Source organism: Dermochelys coriacea, chromosome 26 (genome assembly GCF_009764565.3).
Source record: "Dermochelys coriacea isolate rDerCor1 chromosome 26, rDerCor1.pri.v4, whole genome shotgun sequence".
Classification (NCBI taxonomy): domain Eukaryota; kingdom Metazoa; phylum Chordata; order Testudines; family Dermochelyidae; genus Dermochelys; species Dermochelys coriacea.
In genome coordinates this window covers 12212591-12235962 of record NC_050093.1, presented here as the reverse complement: position 1 = coordinate 12235962, position 23372 = coordinate 12212591, and the positions used below count along the sequence as shown (strand labels likewise).

The window sequence follows — 23372 nt, the reverse complement described above, 5'->3', positions numbered from 1 at the left end:
CACAGCGCAGGCCACAGAATGTCACCCACCCACTCCTATGAAAAACCTCACCTATGTCTGAGCTATTGAAGTCCTCAAATCGTGGTTTAAAGACTTCAAGGAGCAGAGAAGCCTCCCTCAAGTGACCCGTGCCCCATGCTACAGAGGAAGGCGAAAAACCTCCAGGGCCTCTTCCAATCTGCCCTGGAGGAAAATTCCTTCCCGACCCCAAATATGGCAATCAGCTAAACCCTGAGCATATGGGCAAGATTCACCAGCCAGATACTACAGAAAATTCTTTCCTGGGTGACTCAGATCCCATTCATCTAATATCCCATCTCAGGGGATTAGTCCTATTTACCCTGAATATTTAAAGATCAATTACTTACCAAAATCCCATTATCCCATCATACCATCTCCTCCATAAACTTATCGAGTAGAATCTTAAAACCAGATAGATCTTTTGGCCCCACTGCTTCCCTTGGAAGGCTCTTCCAAAACTTCACTCCTCTGATGGTTAGAAACCTTCGTCTAATTTCAAGTCTAAACTTCCTGGTGGCCAGTTTATACCCATTTGTTCTTGTGTCCACATTGGTGCTGAGCTGAAATAATTCCTCTCCCTCTCCTGTATTTATCCCTTTGATATATTTATAGAGAGCAATCATATCTCCTCTCAACCTTCTTTTAGTTAGGCTAAACAAGCCAAGCTCCTTAAGTCTCCTTTCATAAGACAAGTTTTCCATTCCTCGGATCATCCTAGTAGCCCTTCTCTGTACCTGCTCCAGTTTGAATTCATCCTTTTTAAACATGGGAGACCAGAACTGCACACAGTATTCTAGGTGAGGTCTCACCAGTGCCTTGTATAACAGTACTAAAACCTCCTTATCCCTACTGGAAATGCCTCTCCTGATGCATCCCAAAACCGCATTAGCTTTTTTCACAGCCATATCACATTGGCAGCTCATAGTCATCCTATGATCAACCAATACTCCAAGGTTCTTCTCCTCTTCCGTTACTTCTAATTGATGCATCCCCAGTTTATAACAGACATTCTTGTTATTAATCCCTAAATGCATAACCTTACACTTCTCACTATTAAATTTCATCCTATTACTGTTACTCCAGTTTACAAGGTCATCCAGATCCTCCTGTATAATATCCCAATCCTTCTCCGAATTGGCAATACCTCCCAGCTTTGTATCATCTGCAAACTTTATGAGCACACTCCCACTTTTTGTGCCAAGGTCAGTAATAAAAAGACTAAATAAGATTGGTCCCAAAACCGATCCCTAAGGAACTCCACTGGTAACCTCCCTCCAGCCTGACAGTTCGCCTTTCAGTAGGACCCATTGCAGTCTCCCCTTTAACCAATTCCTTATCCACTTTTTGATGTTCATATTGATCCCCATCTTTTCCAATTTAACCAATAATTCCCCATGTGGCACGGTATCAAACGCCTTACTGATATCTAGGTAAATTAGATCCACTGCATTTCCTTTATCTAAAAAATCTGTTACTTTTTCAAAGAAGGAGATCTGGTTGGTTTGGCACGATCTACCTTTTGTAGAACCATGTTGTATTTTGTCCCATTTACCATTGACTTCAATGTCCTTAACTAATTTCTCCTTCAAAATTTTTTCCAGGACCTTGCATACTACAGATGTCAAACTAACTGGCCTGTAGTTACCCGGATCACTTTTTATTCCCTTTCTTAAAAATAGGAACTATATTAGCAATTCTCCAATCATTCGGTACTATTCCTGAGTTTACAGATTCATTAAAAATTCTTGCTAATGGGCTTGCAATTTCAGGTGTCAATTCCTTTTATGTTCTTGGATGAAGGTTATCTGGGCCCCCCGATTTAGTCCCGTTAAGCTGTTTGAGTTTCGCTTCTACCTCAGATATGGTAATATCTACCTCCATATCCTCATTCCCATTTGTCATGCTACCATTATCCCTAAGATCCTCTTTAGCCTTATTAAAAAGACTGAGGCAAAGTATTTGTTTAGATATTGGGCCATGTCTAGATTATCTTTAACCTCCACTCCATCCTCAGTGTTTAGCGGCCCCATTACTTTTTTCTTAGTTTTCTTCTTATTTATATGGCTATAGAACCTTATGCTAGCAGCACACAATCACAGGATCGTTAACCACCCCTCTGAATAGGGCCACAACACTGCCTGAATATGGCGGAATCATATGGGCACGTACAGTTCTAAAGGGGAGGTTTAATCAGAAATGAATGCACCAGCTCACATTTCCAATGAAAACGCAGCCACAGGGTTCAGGAATTGCTCCCCTACACACCACAGAGTTGAAACGGCTCTGCTCTGCCATTTGGACCCACCGCGCTTCCCTTCGTATTGTGGTGGATCCTCAACTAAGTTCAGGGCCCCATTGTGCTAGGTGCGGTACATAGACAGTAAGCTCACTGGGGACACCGGCCATCATTTGCTGGGCAAGAGGCACAGCAACTCCCCATTTTGTAAATGGAGCATTGAAGCATGAGGAAATTAAGTGATTCGCCCAAGGTCAGACAGGAAGCATGTAGCAGAGGTAGGAATCAAACCCAATGCCTTTAACCACAAGGCCATCCTTCCTCTCCAACTAGGCATACGCCAGGGTGCCATGGTGGCAGACAGACAACCTAGTGAGGTCCAGGAGAACGAACTGGAAACACTGGAGATGCCTTAAGTGACCCTTTCAGTGTAAGGTGGCTCATTCCTGCAGGCTTCCTTGTAATTTCCTTAGTTTGTCCCTTATCAGTCAGATCATGCACACTGGAGGAGACAGACGCCAAGCATTTCATTGCTGCCTTAGCAATGATGAAGGGAAGAAGAAAAAAAAAAACAAAAAAACCAAAACCCACGCTACTGTCTAACAAAACCTTAAGTCAATTAAATGAACTTTCTGCCCCATACATTTCCCTGTCATGACAAGCAGTACGAGCCTTCATAGGTCACTTGAAATCAGATCAGCTTCTCACCTGATGTATTGCAAGAAAGAAATCCTTGTCCTAGCATGGTAAGGTTCATACATAGGTCACAGCAGAACTTACCTTTGCTGGAATGGGATGCTCTGAAGATCAGAAATGTTTCAAAAGATAAACGTAAGAGTCTCTAGCATTAGGACATCCAAATCCATCCATTAAATTCAGAGCAGCAGCAGCAGCATTACCGCTCCCCCCCTGCCAATAGAATGCAGATCTATAGCTGCCGATGCCCTAGATGAATTTATTCCATGAGAATGAAAAAGTTTATGGCTCCTCGAGATGCGATGGTATGAAAGCACGAGCCAATCTTTGCCAACTCCCTGAATGACAAACATAACCGCCCTGGAAACACAGAGATTTAAAATAGGTTTAAGAAATTCACCTCTGTGCAGAGAGCCATGCACCATTTACTTTGCACTTAAGCAGTGGCAGAGGCCTTGGGTTGATCATCTTTACCGGGGTGAATTTCATCGTGTGCACGCATAGTTAGTTCCCAGAGCTAAATTCAACCCTGGTGTAACAGGTGCAATTCTACTGAACTCAATATGGCTGAATTCAGCCCAGCAGCTGTTATGGTTGTATCAGTAGACTGCCCTGGGGACAGAGCTGCAAGTGGCTCTTTGATACGTCTCCTGTGGCAATTTGCAGCATGTGATATTTAATTATTAACCAATCAGGATGCTTTTACTAGGTTAACAACCAGTTGTAGAATAGTTGGTCAGTCATTTTGCTGTGAGAATTTAAATACGTTCTATATAGTCGATGAAACAATGAACTCACACGACTGTGGCCCTTTTGGGTAACATTAAATCACTCATTTGGCTCCTGAACCACTGAGGTCCGAGCATCACCGCCTTAAAATGTCGCTTTCACAGTGTGGGATGAGAGCAGGACACTGCCATTAGAATGACAGATTGTGTGTGTACCCCTTTGAAAGAACCCAAACAAGACTGGATTTCTAGGTGTTCTAGCAGAGGTCCCAATAGACTCATCAGGCATTTGAGTGAAATGAAACAGCCTTGGCAGATCAGGAGAGAGACTGGAATAGTTTAAAATCAAGGATGCCTCTCAGAAATTACAGTTTTTAGAAAAAAAAAAAAAAGTTCCAGAGCTCAAACTTCCGATTGCCCCAAAACATCACAGCAATTTAGATTTTAAGAGCAAAGCCAGAAAGCGTTTGGGGGGAGGAGGGGGAATCTATGCAATATTTAGTAGCCAAGGATGGTTGCATAGGAGAGCAACGCCTCAAATCTTTCACCAGCGTTTACCGCTGACCAAACCCTGAAGTCCCAACTCATTAAATGCTCCCACAGGTATTAAAAAGCAGAATTATGGCTATAGAGCGAGATTTCCCCCTCTTTGTAAATCTCCTGCCACAGGTCACCTCTACATATCCTACCCACAATCTAAAATGGCTTGTTTCTCCTCCCTCCCCCCGGCCACCAGATTGTACTGCAAGCCAATCCCCACCACCACCCCTAGCTCTTTTTCTTATATAAATATCTTTCCAGTTACAGTATCTCACTAGCAATTCTAGCTAGAATTTCCAAGGCCAGATAGGGGATTATTTAACCAGCTCTGAAAATCTCATCCTTTGGTTCTACGCATGTGTGAGCTGAATTCTCCAAGATCAATCATTTTCATTTGTTGCCTACCTGTTTTTAAACCCTCTAACACCCAGATTCCAATCTCCGTTATGTTTGCTGTAAATCCAGCTGAGCCCCACCGAGTTACCCCGAATTTACTATAGCACAACTACAAGAGAGACTCTTGGTCCCCACTCTTCCCCAAGTTTATTTTTGTCCTTGCTGTCCATTCTCATCCATTCACCCACACCCCACCTGATCACCATTAAAACAAAAAACAAAAACCTGCTGCAAGTATTTCAGGACCTGATTTTCAGAGAGGGAGAGGACACGTCAGCACTTATTATTGGAGGAAGCGTGTGTGGTGTGTGTGCGCGCGCATGCACATTTAGGGTGGGTGGGGGACATTGAACCCCAGTGAACTGGACCATTAATGCACGCACAAGGGTATGTATGTTTGATGGATCTTGCGTGCAAGCTGGAGTGTGTGCATACAAGCCCAGCTTGACAAAGCCCTGGCTGGGATGATTTAGCTGGGGTTGGCCCTGCTTTGAGCAGGGGATGGGACTAGACGACCTCCTGAGGTCTCTTCCAACCCTAATCGTCTATGATTCTATGCGCTCTCAGTCTACATCATTCATCTTTACAATATGGTCCAAAATTGCTTTGCCTAACACCCTTCACAGTGTGCCTGTCTGTTTTGGGCACTTTCAAATTAGAAGAGTCGGGTTTTGTTTCACCTTTTGCTTCAGTTGATCATCAGTGATTTATATTTGATCTCCGGATCCGCACCCTGCCAGATGCTGCACAATAAACACAAGTAAAATGTAGAGGGCTGCATTGCATGAATAAAACCAAATGAAATTAACATCTGTGATATTTACAGCTCCTTTTTAGACCAAAGATCTATTGATCTCGACATTTTACAGTACACCATTTTGCACGGGCCATGTTAAACCTTTTCCTTGCTGACCTAGCATGGGTTGAGCAGGGAGATGATGAATCAGGACTCCTGGGTCCATTGCTGACTCTGTGACCCTGGGCATGTTCGAAGCTACTACAATGAAATCATTTATATTGACAGAAGTCGCTGAACTCCCATGCCTCAGTTTCTTCAATTGTAAAATAAGGATGTAGCCTAAGCCTTACTTTGATCATCAATTGATGCCTGTTTGAAGCCACACCAAGGCGAAAAAGTCTATCAGACAGCTTTCAGCAACAGCAAGTAGGTCATTAGCTGGGCAGAGCAGCTTCTACATTATGACCAGATTAGAAGCGGTCAAGGAGCATTTGGAAACAGTGAAGAGAAAGATGCTGAGAAGAGACGGACACTAAAAGGAAAGGGGGAAGAAAATAAAGTGACTTCACAAGAGCATCAGCTGCAGAACGTCAGTGCCCAGTGGAACACTCGCCCACTAGATCGAACACTTACCATGACAGCTGTAATTCAGCCAGCTCCTGTCGAGCAATAAAAATCACAGGGAAACAGACTGAGTGGTTGGTACAAGAAAAAAGCCCAGAAACTTGATTAGAGCCAGCTGATTGTAAGTAGTCCCAATAAATAGGAGAAAAGCAGATGCCCTTGGATTACCAATGTATTCATTAGCCACAGAAAGAAAGAAATTTGTTACAGCTGTCAACTGTTTCCTTGTTGTCACCACCATTAAAAGGTTCCGTACAAGGAGCTTAGCTTAGCGTATAGAGCATAGGATTGGGGCTTAGGAAACTTCAGTTCCATTCCTGGCTCAACCACTGGTCTGCTGTGTGACCTTGGGCCTGGCACTGCACCTCTGTGCCTCAGTTTCCCAATATGTAAAACAGGGATAATCCACTCAAGTGCTTTCGAGTTCCACTGACAGTACATAGCTCATCACCTCCCTTCTTTTCTCTGTTGCCTTTTACTCCCAAGTGTTGGAATAATTCTAGATCTCTAAACTGCCCGTGTGATTGAATTACTCCATTTTGTGAGGCTAGGAGACTGATGCCTCGGTTTTCTTTACCTTTACATGTCTAAACTTCCTCTGTGCAGAGATAACAGCCCACTTGACCAGAGAAACACAAGTTGTGCCCTCTCCTGGAGACCTACTTTTGTTCAATCTTACTATCTTTGAGCTAACAGAAAAGTTAGAGCAAAATATATATTGTTAGTTTGGACTATGTGCGTAGGAACAGTTATAGGAAGGACAAGTAGAGGAGATGTTAGAAAGGTTTACAAAGATACCTAGGTTTACTTGGTCCTGCCTCAGTGCAAGGGGCTGGACTTGACTTCAAGTCCAACATTTGTAGAATTCTATAATTAGGTTTTCCCCCTTAAATTCTTGTTCTACTTCCAAAAAACAGCAGATTACTTAAAAGAGAAATATTTGAGGAAACAAGAGATTTTACAGCATGTTGAGTATGAATTCTGTTAGCATACTAGAATCCTGATTTTATGGACACCAGTCTTACAAACGACCACTTATGCAAGCAGTTCCCCCCCCCCCCCACCAAGAGCAGAAGTAGGGGAAAACGATTACAGTGATGTTGACGAGGACCAAGTCACCATTCCTTCACGATATCGAGGCACTAATAGCATCAGAAAGAGCTTTGCAGCAGTTTGAAGTACAAGCAAGCAAGCAAAGCAGTGCACCATACTGCAATTTATGCACTGTACCAGCTGTAACCGAGATGTCCAATTTTACAAATTTTGATTTTATGAACTGATGAGTTCATAAAATAGGCGATGTACTGTAATTTGTTTGGGCTAACACTGTATAAGCCAAAAATAGAGACCGATTCTGCCCCAGAGAACTTAAGATGCGTGTCTACACGGCAATTAAACACCTGCAGCTGGCAGCTGACTTGGGCTCAGGCTGTGGAGCAGTAAAATTACCATGTAGATGTCCAGGTTCAGACTGGAGCCTGGGCTCTGAGACCCTGCCCTCTCGTGTATCCTTATGGGCTAAGAGTTGCTCAACACACCGTTTGTGCACACTTCTGAAAGTGATTTGGTTAAATCAGTACCACCTGCCTCGTTTGGAGACTCTTAAAACAGCGTTAAACCAGTTTTAACATGTTAAGCTTTATGGCCTGTTCACACAGGTACTTTTTTTTCCCCAGCAGAACTTAAAGGTGTAAATTTAAGCCCATACAGTTTGACCGTTGTAACAACCACTATGTTGACACACTTATTCTGGTATAAAATGACTTGCCACCCTCTCCAGACCCTGGGCTAATGTCACTTAGGAAGGGGATTAAGGTTATTCCAAAAGCCATTCATAGAATCTTAGAAATGTAGGACTGCAAAAGACAGGAAGTTTTTCCCCTAACATCTAACCTAAATCTCCCTTGCTGCAATTTAAGCCCATTGCTTCTCATCCTGTGGTTAAAGAGAAAAATGCATCACCCTCCTCTTTATAACAACCTGTTATGTATTTGAAGACTGTATGTATGTATTATGCCCCACCCCCCTCAGGCTTCCCTACTCCTCTAAATCCATTCTTTTCAATCTTTTCTTGTACATCATGTTTTCTAGGCCTTTCAATCATTTTTGTTGCTCTCCTCTGGACATCCTCCAATTTGTCCTCATCTTTCCCAAAGCGTGGGGCCCAGAACTGGACACAGTATCGACGCAGAGTAAAACGGAAGAATGACTTCTCGTGTCTTGCAAGCAACACTCCTACTAATACATCCCAGAATGACATTCGCTTTTTTGGCAGCAGTATTACGTTGTTGACTCGTTAGTTAGTGATCTGCTATAACTCCCAGATCTTTTTCTGCAGTACTCTTCCCCAGGCAGTCATTTCTCATTTGTATTTGTGCAATTCTTGTACTTCAATTCAAATCTGCATAAAAAGAGAAGCAGGTAAACTAGTGTATATTGCTCATGCAAGTGCCTGGGTTTGAAGACTTGAAACCATGGCTTTGCATGCACGTTCACTTAAGTTAATGACTTGTTCATCTCAGAGTAGAATGTGGCACTTCATCTTACCCATTACAGAATTGCCCCCCGACCACCGCAGCTGGACGGAAATGTTTCATCAGAACGCTTTGCTGTCAGAAAATGCCAACGTGTCAAAAGCAAAGCTGGTCAATTTGAACCAATTGCCTTGCAGAAGAAAAGAGACACAAGTGATGTCATCACAATGATCGGTTTCAACATTTTGATTTTTTGGAATGACTTTCTAAAAAATTTTTGTATATAAAAAAAGTTTCAAAGCAGTCAAATCAGAATGAAACATTCTGATTTTATCAAAACCATGGGCTTTGACTGACCAGAAGCCAAGGTTTTTTTTCCCCTCTCCTATAATTTAATTGTGAGGAGGAATTTTGAAACTTTTTCCTCTTTCTTCCAGAACACACAAATTTTCAACTCGGGCAATTCCCAGAAAAACTACCCACCCAGCTCCACTAAACACAGTCTCTTATTGTGAGGGACTTCAGGGCTGTAGAAGAGTTGACCTGGGGAACAATTGACCAATATTTAAAAGTCCCCTATAGAGTGTTTTTCCTTCTTCCCAACCAGTTTGTTGCACCCTTTCCACCGTGCTGAGTTGGTTTCCAGATTGCAGTGTAACAACAATGCTAACAGAAAAGGAGTACTTGTGGCACCTTAGAGACTAACAAATTTATTAGAGCATAAGCTTTCGTGAGCTACAGCTCACTTCCTTTTCTTTTTACAGACTAACACGGCTGCTACTCTGAAACCTGTAACAATGCTAACAGACTCTGAATACAAACACTTCCTTAACCATTGCTACAAGCAACAAACAATCTTCAGGTCTTGCATTGTCTATTGTGATACCAGGGGAATGGATGGTTGCTCTGGAAACTGTAGGCCAGCTCACAAAATGTGTCATTTACTTCTCCGGTAAATTTTCCTCTTGATCTGTAAATTAATGGAACCTTTGGATTATCCCTTGGCGCAGTCTCAATGCTCAAGGATGCAAGTCAGAGTGAGTACATCACGCCTTAAAAGGACTAGGGACGTAACCAGTCAAGATAGCATTCTATTCTATTCATGACATTCATTTATTTCCTGAGCCAGTGTATCATTTATTTTTGTAAAACACTTTGCCTTAAAGAAACAAGCAATAGAAAGGCACCATACAACATGACAACTTGGGCCAAAACAAAGCATCAAGGCTGCTATGCGTGGGCACCCCTCATCTCCTGAAACCATCCTAGTGATGATTTGTGAAGCATAATTCCATAGAAACACAATAACTTGCATTGACTTCTTATTTTAGTATATTAAACGCACACCATATGTCAAAGACATGTCTCTTTGAGGAATAGAAAATAGAATACATGTCCCACTTGGCCAGGTTAGTATTACCAAGGCAATCTTGAATTTTGAACTACCTGGCTTTTGAGCAGTTATATTCTTAGCCTTAAGAAAAGTTTTTGTAGTTTAATTTGCCTGTTGTATAACTAGCCAATTATTGTTAAGAACCGAAAGCTATAGTCAAGTTTTCTTGCTTGCATGATCAAAGACTAGATACATTTTGACTCTTCTTATCACTAAGAACTTTGTGGAGAATAATTTAAGATTCAATACAAGGAAAGTCATAAGCCACTTTCCATTAAGCAGGGCTTTGGGAAGGCGACTCTTAGCCGTAGATACATTTAGACACTCACGGTTTTGCGGCCACCAAGTTAACCCTTGAAACTTTAAAAATTTAAACTTTCCATTTATACAAAAAAAATCCACCAAATTGCAGCAGTCCCTTATCAGAACTGGGACTAGATCCTGGGATTCTAACCCCCCCAGGCCCTGTTTCGTCACCGATTGTTGTAACAACGTTACCCAGATCAACTGCTGTTCACACACAGCACTGCAGAATGCAAGAGCCATTGAAGAATTATGCGACTGTTGTCTCTGTTTGCGTGCACCACATCTTAAAAAACTGAAGGGACTCTGCTCTGATGGTCTGCATTGACTCCCCACTGCAGAATGGCTGCTGCTGGCAAAGAACAGCAGCAGCCATTCTGCAGTGGGGGTCAATGCAGACCATCAGAGCAGACTTACACACTATGCTCTCTCCCTAAAGAATTTAACTTCCTGGAAAGCAGAGAAGTTTGATTTTGAAAGCTTTTCTCTTGCTGCTCTCCAAAGCTTGGAGAGCAGTAAATTCTGTAAGAAGTCGTGGACTTTTGTGAGCAGCTTTTCATGTACACTCCCTGGCTACGTATGCCCCTAGTTAGGCTAGAAATATGGGTGTTCCGTTAGCAAAGAGCGATGCCACGAGCAGGCAGATCTGTAAAAAAAACAACCAGGTTTTATTTGACATGCTGAGTGGCCCGTCACTGTGTTACTTGCAGAGAGTCTGATATTTATGGCCCCAGATACCAACCAGATCCTCTTTCTCCAGTTCCACTCGTCACATTACAGCAGGAAAAGCCATGGATAATAAGATTCGTACCTAGCGCACAGTGAGTTACAGTGTCTATGAATGGCAGGGTGCTCGGAGAAGTGTGCAAAGAACAGGTCTGGGAATAATGAGGAGTCCAAAGGAATTCACCCCCCCCCCAATCAAATTGCAGGCAATTTCTAAAATTAAAACTCTTTTTAATTGGAATTATCAGTGTGGAGAAAACAAGTCCATTTGGTATCGATTAAAAGATTAAGAGAGCAGCGCGTGTGCGTCTGCTGACGGTCCGCATTAACCTGACTACAGAATAGCTGCTGGTCTGTGTCAGCAGAGTCTGTCCAGTCTTTAAAGATGCAGTGCAGGCAAGCAGAGTCACAGAGCTACTTGCACATGGGGGTCTCCCAAACTAGCCTTTCCTTCCTGCAGAGCCAGTTGATGAAGTGGCAAGAGGATAAAAGCCAAGCCCTGCAACATGTGGTGTAGACTGCAATTCAAGGGCCAGCAGGCACATGGATTCAAGCTAAAACCAAATAGGGGTAGTTTGACTTCTGTATCTGGGCTTCTATTCAGCTGGTTGTGGTGCCTCTTCCCATACCTGAACTGTGCTCCACTTACTTTTCCTGTCACTGGTTTGCTTTTTACCCACCAGGCTAAATGATCTCAAAGCATCTTTCCATTTGTCTAACATGCACAATCTTGTGGCAAGAAGGGAAACTACAGTATGGGGTGGGGTTTTAATTTTTTTTACATAGATGTTAGCTACAGCAAGACTACGTCACTTCTTACATGGCCCTCCTTATGGTGTATCTGATCACCTACTTCACCGGGCCATATATTTACTCTTAATAGTCCTGCCAACCAAAGTAACTTCAGTGGCCTTCGCTTTGTAGTGGAGCAGGTTCCAGGCCCCTAGAGCTTAACGCAATGCAAGTACTGCAGGCTCCTGCCATGCAAGATGCAGCTTAGTAGCCACTGCACTGATTATACTTTGCCTTTTCTATAGCCACTTCCATCAAAGGGCCTTAAAAGTCTTTGCACGTATTGAGTGTCTCAGCATCCTGGGGGAGTCCCAGAACCATCTGACTGGTAACACAACCAAGGCACAGCTGGACTTGCTCAAAGCTCTACCATTGGGAGCCAACCCCAGGAGACCCAAGGCCTTAGTGGATCAACTTAAAGGAGCGCAGTCTACTTATCAGGAGCATGTTAGGCTGGAGTGTGCCATAACTGGCTGAGATACACTGGAGTTTTCCACTGAATGCATCCGATGCAGTGAGCTGTAGCTCATGAAAGCTTATGCTCAAATAAATTTGTTAGTCTCTAAGGTGCCACAAGTACTCCTGTTCTTTTTGCGAATACAGACCAACATGGCTGCTACTCTGAATCTGGAGGATACGTGTCCATATCGCTGAAGAAACGGAAGTGTGGAAAACCCAAGAGGAAGCAGGGCTCATTTCTGGAAGTGGAGGTCAGGTAGGAGACCCTTGCAGCTGAAGAAAGATGGATCAGGACTGGCCTGTGGATAATCATAGCAGCCTGTCCTCCATACATGTGCCATGTCACTGAGTGAATGCTTCAAAGCAGGACAGGAGTGGCCTTGCACATGAAAATTCCAGAGCAATTCTTCAGCAAAGTTATAAACATGATGGCCATCTCCTTAACCTCCCTGCCACCCCAGCCCTTCTCCGTGACTCACTTGCCCCTCCCTCTCTCCAAGTATATCCATATGCAAGAACAGGCGCAGCTTGCCTAAAGCCAGAGTATCAGGATTCAGTACCATGTAAACCTGAGGTGCCCCCAATATTAGCTAAACAGGTCCACAGCAGTTGGGTTTTGTAGATCCTAGAAGCCCAGGGTGGGATTTTAAGGGAGCCCTAAAAGAATTAGGTGCCCAGTTGCCCTTGGACTTCAATATGCACCTAAATCTTGGGCTTCTTGAAATATCCCAACCCAGGTATATTTGCTTTAGAACACAGGCTTCTTTTCCCCTTACCCTTTTCCTCCCACACTCCTCTCTGCAAGAAGGGTCTTGGCACAAAGGACAAGGAAGCGAGGAGAAACAGCCAGATCTGCAACATCTCAAGTTGTCATGCAGGTTCTCAGAGATGGAGATTTCAAAATCCACTTGGAACGAATACTGTGAAGTTTCTGGAAGCAGGGAGATGAGGCACTTGACCTTAGCAGCTGGTCCGGACATCTTTTCTCAAGGAGCTATATCGGAACCAGGTTTCCTTTGAAAGGGTCATTACAGGCAGCTGGATAGTAACACTTTAGAAGCTATTAAAACAGTTATTGAATCCCAGGGTTGTGTTTAAACTGAGTTGTTACCAATGTTGTACCAAGAATCCCACTCAGAAGAGTAAATATTTTCCCTCTTCAGCAAAAAAAAAAAAAAAAAGTTCAGTTATGAGACCTGGTCTAGCCCACACAAACCAAGAGTTGGGGAGTGAGTTCTTTTCTCAACTCTCACTACCAGCCCTGGCTCCAGTCCCAGCGCTGCTGCTGATTTACTGTATATCCTTGAGCAAGCCACTTAGGATAAAAGAGGCATAGATAGGGAAACTGAGGCACAGATTAAGGCCAAGATCCTCAAAGGTATCTATCCTCCTAAATTCCATTGAAATCATTGGAGGTTAGGTGCCTTTTAAAGGACTGGGACTTAATTGGTGCCTCGGTTTCCCCATCTATACCTCTTGTACCCTGTTTGCAAAGTGGGATAAACACTTCCCCAAGGGGGCATGGAATAGTTTTAATGTCACACTACTGGTCAGTACTCAGCCAGAGCCAGGGAAGATAATGATCCAACCAGCGGACCAAATTCAGTGATGAATCCTGGTCACGTACCACCACGCTGTGCATATGCTAAGACCACCACTTCCCAGACTCATATTGGTATTGAGACGCATATTTAATTAATGTTAGGGAAGCACTCGGATCCTCAGGTGGAAGGGGCTTTAGAAATTCAAAGGGTCAATAATTATGCTAAAAAAAAGTTAAAACAGGATAAGAACAGCCATACTGGATCAGACCAAAGGTCCATCTAGCCCGGTGTTCTCAACAGTGGCCAGTGCCAGGTGCCCCAGAGGAAATGAACAGAACAGGGAATCAAGTGATCCATCCCCTGTCACCCATTCCCAGCTTCTGGTAAACAGAGGCTAGGGACACCACCCCTAGTAGCCTGACATCACTGTTTATACTGTATGCCATAATTCACATTTATATGGTGCTTTTCTTCCTAAGTGAGCCCTAAGTATTTTAAAAGCTTACGCACAAGTTATTTGCAGGAATTATTCCACCATCCACCCCAAAATGCAACCACCTCTAGGTCTGAACACAGCAGCTCTTTAACAGCACGCAGGGACAGCAAATAGTTTCGGGGGAGGAAGCGACAAACAGCATATACAAAAGCGAGCATGAAAGACAACTTAATGAGTCAGAACGCAACTTAATGGAAACAGCAGGACTAACTCTTACGTCCTGCTCTACCATTGCAAGAGATGTCCTTGGCTCTTTGAGGGGCTACACGCTGCCATTTCACATCTATTTTTTAAAGAATTAGAATTATCTGGAGACATGGTAAAATGCACTTGGAATCTATTTGGCTTTTCTGGAGGTTCAAGCTAGGCCTTTACAATAATGCAGCTGCCTGTGGCTTGATCAATACCAAGCACCATGCTTGTTAATGCACCCTAACAAGTGCTTGCACAAAAAAAAAAAAAACCCCAACCTTTCCCTTCCTAAAAGATTCCAGTACTTATCATTTGCATGCTGAAGCCCAAGTGCATTAGATGCCTGGACAAGCAGACAAAGCTGTTTTAAATATTCTGGCTTAAATGCACTCCTCTGGATCCAGGAATCCTTGTTCAGTGCGTGGAGAAAACTCTTTGAAACCATGAGAGTTTTGCCAGCCTGAAGATTTGATTCAGCAAGGATTTGGCTTGTTTTACAAGAGGCACACAAAGGAAGTTGCCCACAGCACAAAGCATCTTCTCCCAGTGGCAAAGTTTAGCATCAGCTGTAAGTTGGGTTCAAGAGACTGACTCCATGCTGTAGTTCATTGTCCCGAGGCTTTGCACATGATGGGTGGATCGCATACCAAGTGTTGGAGTCATCCAATATGTGCACTATTCCTTAGGAGCAAGGAGTTGTCTAGCTGCAAAATTTGTACCAGTTGCACATTCGCTGCATGCAGACAAGCCCCAACTCTAAGAACTGGCTTGAGGGCATTTCTATGTTTGTCTATTCATGCCACCAGATCATCTCTACCTTGCCTACAAGTTAAGGCATCTTTTCCACCCGCTTGGTGAACTAAAGAGGAGGTCTGTCTGGCACATGTGTCACTGACAACGATTCTGCAATCAGAACCCAGGTTGGTAGTTCTTTCGATGATGCGCCAGCCAGAATAGAAACCAGCTCACTCTCCTGAAGCGGAAATGATCCAAGTTCACTGCACAGGGAGAACAGTAGGAACTGGAGGTTTGCACCTCAGGAAGTGGAGTGTGTCACAACCAGGGTATGTGCAGTCAGACCGGGAGTTAGGCATCCTGGAACAGGGCTGAGAGCAGAGTCAGGACCCAAGCAGAGCTGGAGCAAGGCTCCCGACTCTGGCTGTTGTGGAGGAGTGCCCGGGACCAAGTCACAATGCCTGGAGTGGGGAGCCAAGCCCAGACAGCCTTGCAAGAAGACAAGAGCCACTGCTGTGGGGTAAGCATGAGACAGACTTGCCCTGCAAACCCCTCCCCAGGTGCAGCACCCATCCCCATTTAGCCACTTCAGATGTTGGGAGGTGTGTTCATGGCATGCGCAACATAAGAGATCATGAAAATTCCTTCCTCCTGGGGGCCTGCAGGCACCCCCCAATTATCAGTAAGAGTCTGGCCTGTTGGTGTAACCATTCTGTGACCCTCTTCCCCACAAAGCCTACAAAACCTCAGAATCCTTTGAGCCCAGAAACTCCATTTCCTTGGCTCACTCTGGATGTTCATCAACATGTTTATAGGCCAACAAGTGACCTTCCCGCCTCTACATTTGTGTCTGTTGCCCTGTAAGCTCACTCACCATGGGATCTGCGTACCCTGCCCTTTTATTTTTAAGCACAGGGGCTTGCATTTGTAACTCATTGTTCTCTTCACTGGGGTCTTGATAACCCCCCGCCCCCGTTCTAAATGTAGTGCATGCCTTAGCTTGAGATCTCTCTGTTGGACTGCATGAAACATTCGGTACATACAGTGTCACAGTAGCCGTGTCGGCCCAAGGGTCTGAGAGAGACAAGGTGGGTGAGGTAATATCTTTTATTAGACCAGCTTCTGTTGGCGAGAGAGAAACTTTCAAGCCACACAGAGTTCCTCTTCAGGTCTGTGTGGCTCAAAAGCTTGTCTCTCTCTCCAACAGAAGTTGGTCCAATAAAAGATGTTCCCCCTCCTTGCCAGTCACTAGACAGGGTCTAAATGCAACCAACCTCTCTAAATTCAGTACAAGCTTTAACATAGCATCATTGGGAAGACAGAGAGTGGAGTTCAGAGGTAAAGTATATATATATACTTTACATATACATATACACATATACAGCTTATGTTTATTTGACAACCAAGGGCCCAGAGTACTTTGCAAGCCATATAGAACACTGAAGAAAGGCAGCCACCTCTGGGGTGGAAGGCAACAGCATTTGGAAACAGGGGACCTGGATGCAAGTGACTATTGATCGTGAAGAGAAGCGTAGACCCCGGTGCTCAGGGGATGCACGTGGGGGGGAGGGGTTTGCTTGAGCAGAGGATGTTTTTCTGTCTCTCTCCAGAAAGACCAGCCTAGTACATTGCAGCTTGACTCGGTTTACTCACAGCATCAAGGCAGAATATGCTGCTTCAGTTTGATGCTACACATGGTCTAAAGGAGACCGTGTAACTCCATACCTGACACTTCCCAGAATACAGCCTGGAGGAAATGGCTGCAAGCCTGGAGGGCTGGGCAAAGAGGCAGAGCACAAGCCTGGACCCTTGCTCTGCAGGGATGGGAGCATCCTCCTCTTGAACTCAGGTCATTCAATAGACTCCCTCCTGGCAGGGTCAGGGATCTCTCGCAGGCCAGGAGGCAACACAAGACAGCTAGATTGCACTATGGAAATCAATGGGAACTGTTAGTGCTCAGAACTTCTGAATGTGCCTAAACTTATGTTACAGAGCCACAAGGTCTTTTAAACCGTCCCTGGGATGAGCCCCTACTGTGTGGCAGACACCCCCAAGGGGTCTCTTCACATCCTTACGGGCAGGCCACCAGGACTCCTTCACACCATGGGCTCTGCCCAGCAAGTCCGACTGGATGGTCTCTAACCAGGAGTCCTTTATGCTCTTCGGGGAGCAATGCACCCCAGCATGGATTTGCAGGGACACCAGGGAACCTTTTCAAAGAGGGGGGTTTGTTAGTCAGCTGGGACACAGCATTGGGAAGTCCTAAGGTCAGCATGGAGAAATGCAACTTAAGACAGAGTCCAACCTGGCCAAGCTGCAATGGATTCCTGTCAGTGTTGGTCCCAGGAGAGAGCTCTGTCTCTCCAAAGGGCCATCTTTACTCCAGGCATCTGACACCCGCTTTATTATTAAACTGGGGCCTTTACTCTGCTTCCCAGCCAAGAGAGGGTATGTGGGGGGGAGAGGAAGGGGATCTCCTTCTTGGCTGCTAGGTGGAAGTGCCCTGGCCCTTGGGGTTCCTGCTGTCTTCTTGGATTCTCCATTGATATGGATCAGTTTGAGCACGTTCCCTAACTACCCCAGACCAGACAGTGACACAAACTCCTCAAGCCTCCCAGTTCTGCCTCAAGAGCAGATTTAATCCCTTTTTCACCCCCTTGGGTAGCGATGCAAAGTAGAGAGGGAAACTGAGGCACAAAAAATATTACAAACCATTCCCATGTTGTCACACCTCAAGCACTCCAATTGGGATGTTCTGACCTTGGATGGCAAGCGCTTCAGAGAGGATTTTACCCTGTCTGTCTGCAGAACTACATGCACACATAAAGGTGCGATGGGAAGAACAGCAGGCAGCCCCTGCAAATCAGACACTGCTCGGTCCAGCCCACCAACCTGAAGCCAACAGAGTTGCAGTGCTTGACATATCACTTGCGCCTTCCAGCAATTGGACTAGGCGCAAGTGAAAACCCCTTTTTATTCCAAGAATCCTGGCCAGGCCCAGTTTCTACAGGGTCAGTTGTCAGCCCTAGGAGCAAGTGCTACTTCCTTAGAGAGATTGTAAGGACATGGACCAGCGCACAGCTCTGCCGCTGTAGCATTTCAAGGGTAGACAAGCCCTCCATCCGTAGGGGCGGAGCAGATTAGCTATTGCTAGCTACAGAGCTAGAGCCAACCCACAGAGCAGCCAGATTTAACCTTGGCCACTTGATCCTTGTTTAGAGAGAACTTCAACAAAAAGAGGGCAGTAAAGGAGAATGGAATGAATTAAAGACAAGGAAGATTGAGGCTCTTGGGGCCAGGGGTGTGGAATATTTCCCTAACGGAAATATTCCCTTGGGGTCAGAACATTACTGAAGGAAAGAAACCCCACTGCCTGAATCACAGAGACACTAGAGTCCCTTGAGAATACACCGCAGGCTTGTGCCCCCAGACAGCCTGGAGTTACAGGAAACTTCCCCTGCAAACGCCAAAAGCCAGACTCCTCCATGAAGTTCCCAGCCCCCTTCTATCCTCCTCCACTGCCCCACGAAGCCCCACTGCCACCCGCAGGCTTCCAGCCCGGAGGCAGAATCTAGAAGGGGGCTCCTCAGAACCAGCCCAGCCCCATCTCCCCTAGTCAGTAAACAAAACAACCCCTACCTGCTGCCAGCGCATGGGCCAGAGGGAGGATCCCACCATCCGCTTTGCCCTCAGGGCTCCTGGTAGCTGGGCCAGTTCTCTCCCCCAACTGCCTTTTCCCTTGCTGATTGAACAGGGCACCCCACCTGAGTTCAGCCCCCTCCTATGCCCAGGGCTTGGGTTGCTGAGCAATGCTCCCAGCTGCTGCCAGTTCCCTAATCAGGGGTCCTGGCTTTAACACTCTCCTTGCCGGTCACTAGACAGGGTCCAAAAGCAACCAACCTGCACCGTCATGTGGCTCTCCCTCTGGCAGCTACACCACCTATGGGTTTTATGTGTCTACTACTCTCTGCAAGTTAATGGCCCCGGATACTTAATTAAGTTAGGCACCTAATTCCCACTGAAAGTCACAGGGATTTAGGCACCCAATTCACTTAGGCACTTTTGAAAGTCCCACTACCCACCCCCTATACCTTTGTAAATCTGGACTTTGGTCCTTTAGCTCATGTGGTTGAGACTTTTTAGCACCCAAGATCCTGGTTTCAGTCCCCACAGATGCCCCAGCAAGGGGCTGGGATGCCAGATAATTTGAGGAAACATCTTTTGTGTGTGGACGCAAGGCCGGTCATCACGAAAAAATTCAGGTTAATCAGAACCAACTTCCCAGCCTAGACAAGCCCTTAGCCACAAACCCACACTTCAGAGGAACATGTAAGGATCCCCACAATGGATAATTAGGGAATAACCAGCCCCTTGGGGGTATTTCTTCCTAATCCCCTCAGTTCAGGGCTCCCTTATTCCCTGAAGCAGGAGGATGTATATCCCTACTTTTATGCTGCCTGACATACCACAATGTTCTCCTCTGTGTAAATGCCTAATTCTTTTTTGAATCCTACTAAGCCTTGACATCAATATTGTTATCTAGTAGCAGGGAGTTCCACATGCATTATGTAAACAAGTATATATGATTGCATCTGTTTCAAACACATTGCCTTTCAGTTTATTTGAGTGTCCTCTCTTGCGATGAGACAGGGGAAATAGAAACACCCAATCCGCCTTCTCTATCTTATTCATTATTCAGCGTACCACCATCATGTCTCTTCCTCTTTGTCTCCTCTCTGTACTAAACAGCCCCGTCTTTCCAATCTCTCCCCCATGGAAGCCTTTGTGGGTTTCTAACCAGTTATTCAGTTTGAGCTGGGTGACTCGGTAAACACAGTTCAGGTATAAAACACAGGGTGAAATTCTCTGTTGATGTAACTCTTCTGAAGCCAAAGACATTACACCAGCAGAGAATTTGGCTCACCATTTCTGGTTACATTTCCTTCCCTCCAGCCAGTAATCTGCAAGCTGAGAAGAGACGTTTACACTGTCATATTCCAGAACTCCACTTTCCTAGAGAGTTTTGCCTGATATTCTAAGTAGGCTGCTGGGTGTTCTAATTAGCCACAATGTTTATCACCTGCTGCATCAGACATGGTTTCCAAGAAGTTCTTTGCATCCAGGGTGCGGCTCCCAAACAAAGATTCAATGCAGGCCCAAATAGCCCAATCCAAATTTTCACATCAGCCCCTTCTTAATAACTGCGTCGCCCTGTTTGCTCTCTGCTATGCAGCCCCCTGCCAGCACTAGACAGGCTAGGGAAGAGATCTGCAGCCCAAACATCAAAATTAGTTTATGCATGGAGTAAATAAGATGCATGCGACATTCGAAGAGCTGGATGTTCATGAAGGAACTGGCTTTTTAAACAATCTCCAGCAGGTCTGATTCTCCTCTCACTGGCACTGGTGACATTTCATTGACTTCAGTGGAATTGCTCCAGATTTGCACCAGTGTCAGTCAGAGGAGAATCAGCTAATGCTCAAGCAGGGGGCTGGCTTGTGGGTTCAAGTCCTGAGTCCTCCACTGATTTAACCAGGTGTTGGGCAAGTTGCTTAGAGCCAGAATCTGCCCACAATTATACAGCAGTAGGGGAGGCCTTGACGAGCATACTCTCCTTCTTGCATGGCACTTGTAAAAGGAGAGCACAGACTGCTCGCAGCCTACTCCCTGAGGGTGCACAGCAGTGTCCATGGAGAGGGGAAGAGCGTGTGGCTGTGGTTCTGACCTTCTGCACCCATGTCCTGCTCCTGTTTAGTTACCTGTGAAATGGGGGGATAGGAATAATTACCTAGCTCAGAGGGTTTGCAACATGTTAAAGTAGCTCAAGTGCTTTGAGATCCTTAGGCAGACAGAAGACCATATTTTTATCTCTGGCTGTATCAGCACTGCAGGGTTTTTTTGCCCTGCCCCCACTCATTTTAGCTACTCTGCGCTTAGGGCTTGATCTTAGTGCCCTGTCAATTGAAAAATCCCCACTGATCTTATTGGAATCATAGAAATGTAGGGCTGGAAGGGAACTCAAGAAGTCATCAAGTCCAGCCCTCTGTGCTGAGGTAGGGCCACATAAATCTAGACCATCCCTGACAGGTTTTGTCCAGCCTGTTCTTCAAAACCTCCCGTGATTGGGATGCCACAATCTCCCTTGGAAGCTAGTCCAGAGCTTAGCTATGCTTCGAATTAGATAATTTTTCCAACTAGGAAAAATTGGAGCAGGCTCAAGCCTTAACTCGTTTGAAAGAGAATCTGGGAGAGAGGCCAAAGCATGAATTTTAAATAGTTCCCGTAGATTCATAGCTTTTAAGTCCAGATGGGAATGTTATGATCAACAAACCACCCAGAAAAGCAGGGCAGTTGAGAAATTGGCTGTAAAGGCTCAATAACTCATTATCCATCCCTTGAATACCTTTGTGAATACCCCCCTTAACCCCTCAAGCCCTGCTATATGCCAGGTGGTGGATTTGCTCAGTATCTTGCTTTTTATATCGATTGCATTTGCAGAGGCTTACTTACTTTCTCTTTGGTATTAGCCCTGGTACCGTCAGGAACGTATTTACCTGCACTTGCTGGGGCAATCTAAAGTAAACAGATGAGTGGGTAGCTGCTATATTACATGTGGGCGTTATTATTGCGCGTTGTTCACCAATTCAGGAGGAAGGAAACATGAGCTCTGTTCAAGGGCTTTTAGGAATATTAACAGTGGGTTTCCTTTCTGAGAAATTTGCCATAGATCTTCAGGTCAGAAGGGACTGTTATGATCATCAGATAGGGAGAGATGCCTAGTAGATAGAGCACTGGATAGCGCACAGGAGCCCTGGGTTCTGTTTCCCAGCTCTGCCACTGGGCTGCTGTATGATCTTGGGCAAGTCATTTCACCTTTCTGTGCCTCAGTTTCTCCCTGGTATTCCAGGGATAGTGCTACTTACCTCCTTTGTAAAGCACTATGAGATCGATTGATGCAAAAGCGCCGTATAAGAACTAGGTATCCGATCTGACGTGCTACAGTACATAGGCCAGATAATGTTTGCCCAGCAACTCCTGCATGGAGCCCAGGAACTTGTGGTTGAACTAGAGCATGTCTTCTGTCAAGACATCAGCGTCTGATGTAAAGGCTGCAATGGATGGAGAATCTACCACATCCCTCGGGAAAGCTGTTCCAATGGTTAATTACCCTTCCCTGTTAAAAACGTGCAGCTCATTTCCAGTTTGAGCCTTGGTAACTTTAAAGTAATTTAGCAAAGAAAATGTAACAAGTGGATGGCCGAGCAAATATTAGCAGGCTCTTTTGGCATGATTTAGTCAGCAAAGTCAGATGCATTTAGTGGCATTGGGATGTGAGGGAGGGTGGGTTAAATCACAGGTGAGTGTTGGAATGGGGATGGAGCTCAGCTGTTCAGTGGTGGCAGATGACAGAACGCGGAGCAATGGTCTCAAGTTGCAGTGGGGGAGGTTTAGGTTGGATATTAGGAAAAACTTTTTCACTAGGAGGGTGGTGAAGCACTGGGATGGGTTACCTAGGGAGGTGCTGGAATCTCCTTCCTTAGCGGTTTTAAGGTCAGGCTTGACAAAGCCCTGGCTGGGATGATTTAGGTGGGGTTGGTCCTGCTTTGAGTAGGGGGTTGGACTACATGACCTCCTGAGGTCCCTTCCAACCCTGATATTCTATGATGCGGATGTCAGCTCTTATCCTCTGCCCTGCTCTGAGCTCAGTTACACTTGTCTGATACAGTAACAAACTCTTCCAGGGAGTCGCCACCAATCCTGACCCTGGGCTGCGCTGTTAACAGCTGCCTTTTTGGATGTTGGTGGGCGTGAGAAAATCCATGTATTCATGTCTGACTAGTGATGACATTGTAGCAGAATTTCACGGTCCGCTGCCAACCTCGAGCGGTCAGCCGCTGACCTTCTAGTCACCTGCCAACACCAATCTTGTGCACGGTGCCTGCGTCACTCGCTTGATGTCAATGGAATTCCACCAGGGATGAAATCTAGCTGTCGTCGTGACAGGGGTTATATACTCTGACACAGCGACGCACAACCGTTCTTTATAGCTTAGAAAATTGGGCCACTTTGTAACTTCGGCAGGTGGGCAAATACCAAATGCAGCCCTGCTTGTTTCTGCTGAGGGCTGGACTAGTTATGATGAGGAGCCCCCCCCATACACCCCCACACCATATCCTGCAGATGTCTGCCATTTCCAGGGATGTCTCACTAAGGGGTGGGGTTTTTTTGCACTGAAAACAAATGTGTTTTTTACACCGAGGAAGCTATCTTGATGTGA

At 45.3% G+C, this 23372-nt stretch overlaps 1 long non-coding RNA gene across 1 annotated transcript in view; it reads right to left on the bottom strand.

Moving 5' to 3' along the window:
• LOC119848813 overlaps window positions 1–18873 on the bottom strand; it is a 187076-nt gene extending 168203 nt beyond the window's left edge. Inside the window, exon 1 of the long non-coding RNA XR_005290343.1 lies at window positions 18734–18873. This is a non-coding gene — a long non-coding RNA (uncharacterized LOC119848813). The remainder of the gene's footprint in view (window positions 1–18733) is intronic.
• Between the last annotated feature and the right edge of the window lie 4499 nt (window positions 18874–23372).